The following is a 7,629-nucleotide window of genomic DNA, read 5'->3' as shown; positions in this document are numbered from 1 at the left end:
TTACAAAGAAGCATTCTTTCCATGATTTTCTAAAAAGACAAAAATAAAAGATTCTATAATGGCCAAATTTGAATATAAGTATTTTGATAGTCAACACTATGAACACAATTCACTATTTAAAAAAAAAATTTTTTTTTTACATTTATTTATTTTTGAGAAACAGAGTGAGACAAAGCGTGAGAGGGGCAGGGGCAGAGAGAGAAGGAGACACAGAATCTGAAGCAGGCTCTAGGCTCTGAGCAAGCAGTCAGCACAGAGCCTGATGCGGGGCTCGAACCCACGAACTGTGAGATCATGACCTGAGCCAAAGTTGGACGCTCAACCGAATGAGCCACCCAGGAGCCCCATAATTCACTATTTTAATACATTTATCATTACATGATATTTTATTATATTTATTAAACATATATATTATATATTATATTAAATATATATTATATATATTAAAAGTTATTATAACTTTTTTATAGTTAGCCTTGCCATTAGAATTCAAACCCCTGGAAGGCAGGGGTTTTGTTTCACTGGGTTTTGTTAACCGAATAAATAAATAATTAATTAAATAATTAAATAGCACTTTTGTGCTATTTAGAAAAAAGGGAACAGTTGCCCCATTTGAGTCCAGCGTCTTGTCCTCTGTAAGCTTTGTGCTATTGTTGTCCATTTGTCAAACTTCACTGCTTTTACTACAGTCATTTGCCTCTCCTCTGCACATAAACTAGTAACTAAGAAATTGTAATAAGCCACATTTACCTTAGCTGCTCTGGGCCCTCTGAGTGTTTGCAAAATGGTATAGAGTCTCATGGTAGGAGGGAGTCAAGGAGCAGTGATGTGGTAGCAATTCCACAGAATATACAAACAAAATCAGGAGAAAGACAGAAAACTGGGTTTTGGAGACTCCTACTCATCTCCCTTTAGGACAGGGCACATGGTGACTATTATCTTACTCACATCCATGTGCTCTTATTTCTAGTTCTGTAAATGTTGTTCTAAGGTCATCTTTAATAAATGTTCTGTGCTACCATTGCACAGAACACTTGAGTATTTAATTTTCTATTCAAAAACCACAGATGTTTCCAAATGCTAAAGAGGAGGGATTGGTGTCAAAACACAGTGTGTGTTCGGCATAAAGTGCCATAGGTAGGTCAATGAATCCACTATGAAGAAGGATTGCTCAATGCCTATGAACTCAAAATCACACTGATATACTCCTATCTTTCCTAGAAGAATCATGTGGCCATCCCCACACTGGCATATAGACTTGTTCCAGCCAAATGAATTGGATGAGATGGGAATGTCAACTTATATGAGTCAACAAGTGTTAACTTTGTTCTGGAGGGGAAGAGTACGATCATAAGTTCCCTGAAAGCGTGTGCATGATCATTCACACTTTCCTAAACCTGACTGCATTTATAAACAGTGCTGTTTAAATCTTTTGTTTCCAGAGTTCTCATAATGAAAATTCTACATGGACCCTATCAACCATCCAAGTCATAGCAGGACTTGGTCAGCGCCTGCTACAAAACTGGTGTCCTAACAATGACAGTGACAAAATGGATGTCCACTTAAAAATGAAGCTGGCAGCCTTTATTGCTGGGTTGATATTTGTTAATATGAAGATTGGGACCACTATCCATCAGAAGGAGGGAAGAAAGAGAGAAGGGAGAAAGAGAACAGGAAAGAGTGGAAAAGAAAGAAGGTTTTTATCAATTGTTTTCTATCTAAACTGTTTTTCAAAGTTTCATCTACAGTTATGGAAAAGGTGATGTTGCCCATTAAGACACGTGGTTATTTCCCTAAATAGCTTACAAATTTCCATCTGTCGAAAAATGTCACTTGACTTCAGTAACCTAAAAACTCTTAGGAAACAGAGGGTACATATGCTAATTGTTACAGTTTCAGACCAAATATTTCCTACATATTGTCCATCTAAATGCAGTGACTTTATGCTGCTGCAGATTTCCCAATCCCAATTATTCTGCTTTTTTGCTACTAGAGCATATAGACACATTTCTTTTCAACATATATGTGCAGAATGTGCCTGAAAGGAATTTCATATTAAATGTTTTTCTTCCTGTCTGTCAACTCTCCCTATCACTGTTGAGTTTTGTTGTTTTGTTCTTTTGTTTTGTGTTTGTTTTTGTTTTTTTGTCTTCTTGTAAGATAGAACAAGTTACAAGCCAACAGAATTTCTTACTTTTAATATAATACATTGCTTTATGCATTTATCTCAAATGTATTTCCCATATTTGAATTTAACACAAGCTCTAAAATCACAGGGATCATCTCTGAGTAATACTAACATTTAACCTTTATTGAGGGCTTACTAAATTCCAGGTACTGGCCTAAGCTTTATGAGTGTGTTTAATTCTCACAACAACATTATGTAAGAGATGCTGTTTTTGTCTGTATTTTACAAAAGAGGCCCAGAGAGGTTAACTAGCTCAAGATGCCTCAGTTAGGAAGTGAGCAAGGCAGCGTTGGAACTGAGGCAGCCTGACTGCAGAACCCTTGCCCTTCAGGGTAATGGTATATTGTATAACAGTCAAGCCTTAGAACATTTAAGAAAGACCTTGTCTTCTTTATATTTGATGCCAGAAAGCAGTGAGTGGAACTATGATTTACGCAAATCCTACATCAACATTTGATCTTTTTAAACAATTTAGCTAACAAGGCCCTTAGCTCACCAGGATGTAAGTATTCTGGAGTAAGGCATTTTACACCTGTATATCAAACCAAGGACATGCGATTGCCTTCTCCCTTTCATCAGGTTTGTGCTATCGCTGCCCATTTGACAAAACACACTGCTTTCACTATGAAATGTTTTCCTTTCCTTTGCCAGCAAACACAGCTCACTGAGAGGTTGTGATTGCTACTATTTACAACGTTATAGCAAACATCATTTCCTATATTTAGTACAGTTTATGATTTCACACAAATATCTGCAATGTGTTAACGAACTTCAGGATTCTGAGTAACATTTCTGAGAAAATAGATTTTTTAATCCCCTTTTAATTAAAGTTATTGCCCTTCTCAAAGAAAATAGTTATATTATCTGATTTCATTTCATCTTCCTATAGTCTTTCCCTTATCTCAAAATTCCTTTTTTTCCCATTTCATTCTCCTTTCACTTATATATTTATTTTAAGATTTATTGATCTAGAAATGACACTAACCCCCCTCTATTGAAAGAAAAAAAAGGAAATTGTATGTGTTCACAAAATAAAGGAAAACTTGGTTTGAGGCAAAGACAGTTTCATGCTCTACCAGCCAAAAACTCTCAGGAATCCTCTGCTCTGGAAGACCCCGAGCAATCTCTGATCCATGAAACAGAGAAAGCATTAGTGACAAAGGAACAGGTGTTTATTTGGTTATTTGAAAAGCCCTGAAGATGATGCCAAGGAGAGAGAAATGTGGATCCTTGATTTCTGGATATTCTTCTAATAACTCTCATGTTCCCCAAATCTATCTGGAAAACTAGAAACCATTTGAAGTACATATAACAGAAAGAATTTAACTCGGGGAATTGATACTATGGAAGATGAAAGACTTGAGAAGACAAATAGTCTCCATGAGGCAAAAACATCAGGTAGCCATGGCTCTCCCTAAATCAAGGGAGGGAAAAGGAATGGCATAGCACAGGTCCTGGGACACCACGTGAAAGCTGGGACCCTGAGGAAGGCACAGGCACTGTCAGAGATGCTGCCTTATGCAGGACAAGAGAGAAGGGGTGGCAGTGGGGGAGGGGGGACCCTGGCTTCCCATTAACTAAAACTAGCCAAAGGTGAGCTGACATGAGGGCTTGGTAATGCAGGCTCCAAGGTCATTCCCTCTGACCCAGAGCCAGGCAAGGAGGATGTGAGCCCTGGATCTGTGAGCAATCAGGCCTTGGACAACACACTCCAATTCTCTCTTCCATTTTTCTGTGGCTACACATAGTCATCCTTTCCCCACCAGAAGGCTGTTACTCAATCTAAAAATATGAAACTTTAGAAGTCATGCAGTAACTAACTGGTCAGTCATCCAACTATGTTACATCACTGGGATAAACTTCAAGGAATAATGTGTTTAAAACAGAAAAAAAAAATCCACTAAATCAAGGTACAAAGGACCTTGACACAAAGCTCCATCTCTGGGACGTTTATTAAAATTTAGTTGCACATTATTTCCTTATTGAGTTTTGCTTCTCTATTTTCCTGGAATATAATCATAAAGTCAAATTTGGCAAACTTATGTTGGTTAATCACATTCTACAAAATTATATTACTTCTTTATACTTCCACAGAGATATTTCAGTGACTATTTCAGAAGAATAGAAATAATGATAAGGACTCAAAGAAAACAAAAACTCTTTAAAACTATTTTTTTAATTTCTCAATTTTCAAAAATATTGTCTTAAGCATACTGTGCTTATAATTGTTAAAACCACCCCAAAGTACGGACTTTTGAGAGCTAAGAGACATTCACAACATTTTGATCTGTTTTTATCAGATTTGCTATATTCTTACCTTTAATAATCTCCCCCCCAAATCCTATAACAAGTATTGGCCAAAAAAGGCTTTGAGTTTGGGGCACCTGGGTGGCTCAGTCGGTTCAGCATCCGACTTCTGCTTAGGTCATGATCTCATGGTTTGTGGGTTCGAGCCCTGCGCTGGGCTCTGTGCTGACAGCTCAGAGCCTGGAGCGTGCTTCAGATTGTGTGTCTCCCTCTCTCTCTGCCACTTCCCCATTCACGCTCTGTCTCTCTCTCAAAAATAAATAAACATTTAAAAAAATTTTTAAAAAGAAAAGGCTTTGAATTTTTTGAGGGTGAGAATGGAAGCTTGTTTGATTTTGTATCTCCAGTAGCAGGTGCAGTACCTCACACCCAGCAGGCATTCATAAATGTTGGTTGAATGGATTGGGCCCTGGTAAGAAAGAGAAGAATGAAGATCTTCGGGCATCACAGACACTCATGAAGTAGAGAGTGATCCTTTTAAAATTCCTTTTTACTATGTAATCCTTCTGCTTGAGAACTTACACTGCTTTCTTCATTGCCCAGAGGATAGATAGAGTTCCAGAAAGAGTACAGGACATCTAGTCAAATGTAAGTTTCAGATAAACAATGAGCAATTTTGTAGTGTATGTCCAAATTCTACAAATATGTGCATATTTGAGACATATGTATAATAAAACATTATTCATTGTGTATATGAAATTCAAATTTAACTGGGCATCTTATATTTTCATTTGCTTAATCTGGCAAATATAGCATAAGATAAAATACAGGGTGCATAGGTAGCTCAGTTGGTTAAGCATCCAACTATTCATTTCGGCTCAGGTCATGATCTCACAGTTCATGAGATTGAGCCATGCATGGGGCTCTGCACTGACAGCATGGAGCCTGCTTGGGATTCTCTCTCTCCCTCTCTTTCTGACCCTCTCCCACTTGCACACTCTCTCTCAAAGTAACTAAATAAACCGAGGTGTCTGTGTTGGTACCAGACACTTGGTAAAGTGTCTGACTCCTGGTTTTGGCTCAGGTCATAATCTCATGGTTCATGAGATTGAGCCCCTACTTGGGATTCTGTCTCCCTCTCTCTGCCCCTCCCCAGTTCTCTCTTTTTCTCTCTCTCTCTCTCCCTCTCTCTCTTAAAATAAATAAACTTTTAAATAAATAAATAAGTTTTAAAAAACAATAAAGGAGAATCATGCTAAGCACTGCTCACACTCACTCTATTTATAAATAAATAAACTTTAAAAAATTAAATACAAATTTCTGTTTCATCATGGCTTAAAAACAGCTTACTTACCAGATACATTGAACAGAAATGGCCATCCAATGAAGATAGCCATGCATCACCAAAGGAACAAATACCCATAATTCTTAAAAGTAGCTTTTAAAATTGTTAACAATTTTTCTGAACAAAAAAAGTTAGTTTTGAAGTAAATAAATAATACAATAAATAAATAGGAGAAAAAAAGTCTTTGATGTTCGGGAGAACTGTTTTGAATCTTGATCCTGCAATTAAGTTACCATATGGCACTGGAAAGCCATTTATCCTCTGCAACTTTATAAAATGATTCTAATTACTTTCTTGTCATATTGAGAAGAAAAAGAGATAGGTTAAACTATAAAATTCCTTTACATCCATTTCTTCTCATTTCCTTCCACAGAAGCAATTATTGCTAACTGCTATAGTTTGAATGTTTGTGCCCCCTTGAAATTCATATGTTGAAATCTAATCCCCAAAGTTAAGGCATTAGGAGTTAGGGCCTTTGGGATGTGCTTGGGTCATAAGGGTGGAGCCCGCATGAATGGGATTAATGCCTTTGTAAAAGAGATTCCAGAGAGCTCCCTCACCCCTGTCCTCATGTGAGGACATAGCAAGAAAATGGCTGTCTGTGAAATAAGAAGTGGGCTCTCATCAGATTTGCCCATGCCCTGATCTTGAACTTCCCAGCATCCAGAAATGCGAGAAATAAATATTTGTTATTCATGGAGTGTGCTTGTTGTGAAGAGCACTGAGTGGTGTTTTAAGTCTTGAATCAGTAAATTGTACACCTGGAACAATATTACACTGTATGTTAACTAACTGGAATTTAAATAAAAACTTTTAAAAAGTATTTGTTACTCATAAACCATTCAGTCTATGGTACTCTATTATAGAAGCCTGAATAGATAAAGACACTAACCATTTTATTTGTATCATTGTTATCATTTTGTACATAAATATATGTATATATATATACACACACACACACATGTATATATGTATGTATGCACATGATATTTTTTATTTACAAAAATGAATCACATTCCATATATTACACTAAGACTTTCATTTTCATTTAGTCTCAGATGCCTAAAAACACTTTTATTTAGTTAATTTTTCTAAATAGTTAAAACACACACATTGTGGCAGGCAGACTCTAAAATGTATCTCCTACGATTCCCAACTCCTGGTACTCATGCCCTTGTGTAATACCCTCCCTTTTACTGTAGAATGGCCTAAATACTTGTTTTAACAAACAGAATGGGACGAAAATGATGTGATGTAATTTTCATGATTAGGTTACATAAAATTTGACTTCCATTTTGCTAGCAGACTTCTACTGCCTTCTTGGCTTTCTGGCTTTGATGAAGCTGGCTGTCATGTTGGAGACGAATGGGGGTGGGGGGAAGGCTCCAGCCAACAAACAACTAGGAACTGATGTTCTTAGTCCAATAGTACTCAAGGAACTGAATCTTGCCAACAACCATGTAGTTTGGAAGCAGATTCTTCCACAAGCAAGCCCTTTAGGAGAGACTCCAGCCTTGGCCAACACTTCCCTTGCAGCTGTATTAAGACCCTGACACAGAAGACCCAGTTAACCAGGCCTGGATCCCTGACCCACAGTAACTCTGAGTCCATAAATGTATGTTGTTTTAGGCTGCTAAGTTTTTGGTAATTTTGCTGTGTAATAATAGATAACAAATGCATCATGTGTTGCATGCAAAATTTAAAAGCCATTAAATTTAAGTTTCCTTCCCATTTTATCTCTAGCCAATCAGATCCCTTTCCCAGAGGAAAACCCTGTTATAACCATCAATTCAGATCATCAATCTGAAAGCACTTTAAGTGTTTAAAAGACAATAAATAAAGTATTAAT

The sequence above is a fragment of the Puma concolor genome, chromosome B1, assembly GCF_028749965.1.
Source record: "Puma concolor isolate L17-30 chromosome B1, mPumCon1.1.hap2, whole genome shotgun sequence".
NCBI lineage: Eukaryota > Metazoa > Chordata > Mammalia > Carnivora > Felidae > Puma > Puma concolor.
Note: the sequence above shows the minus strand (reverse complement) of the source record.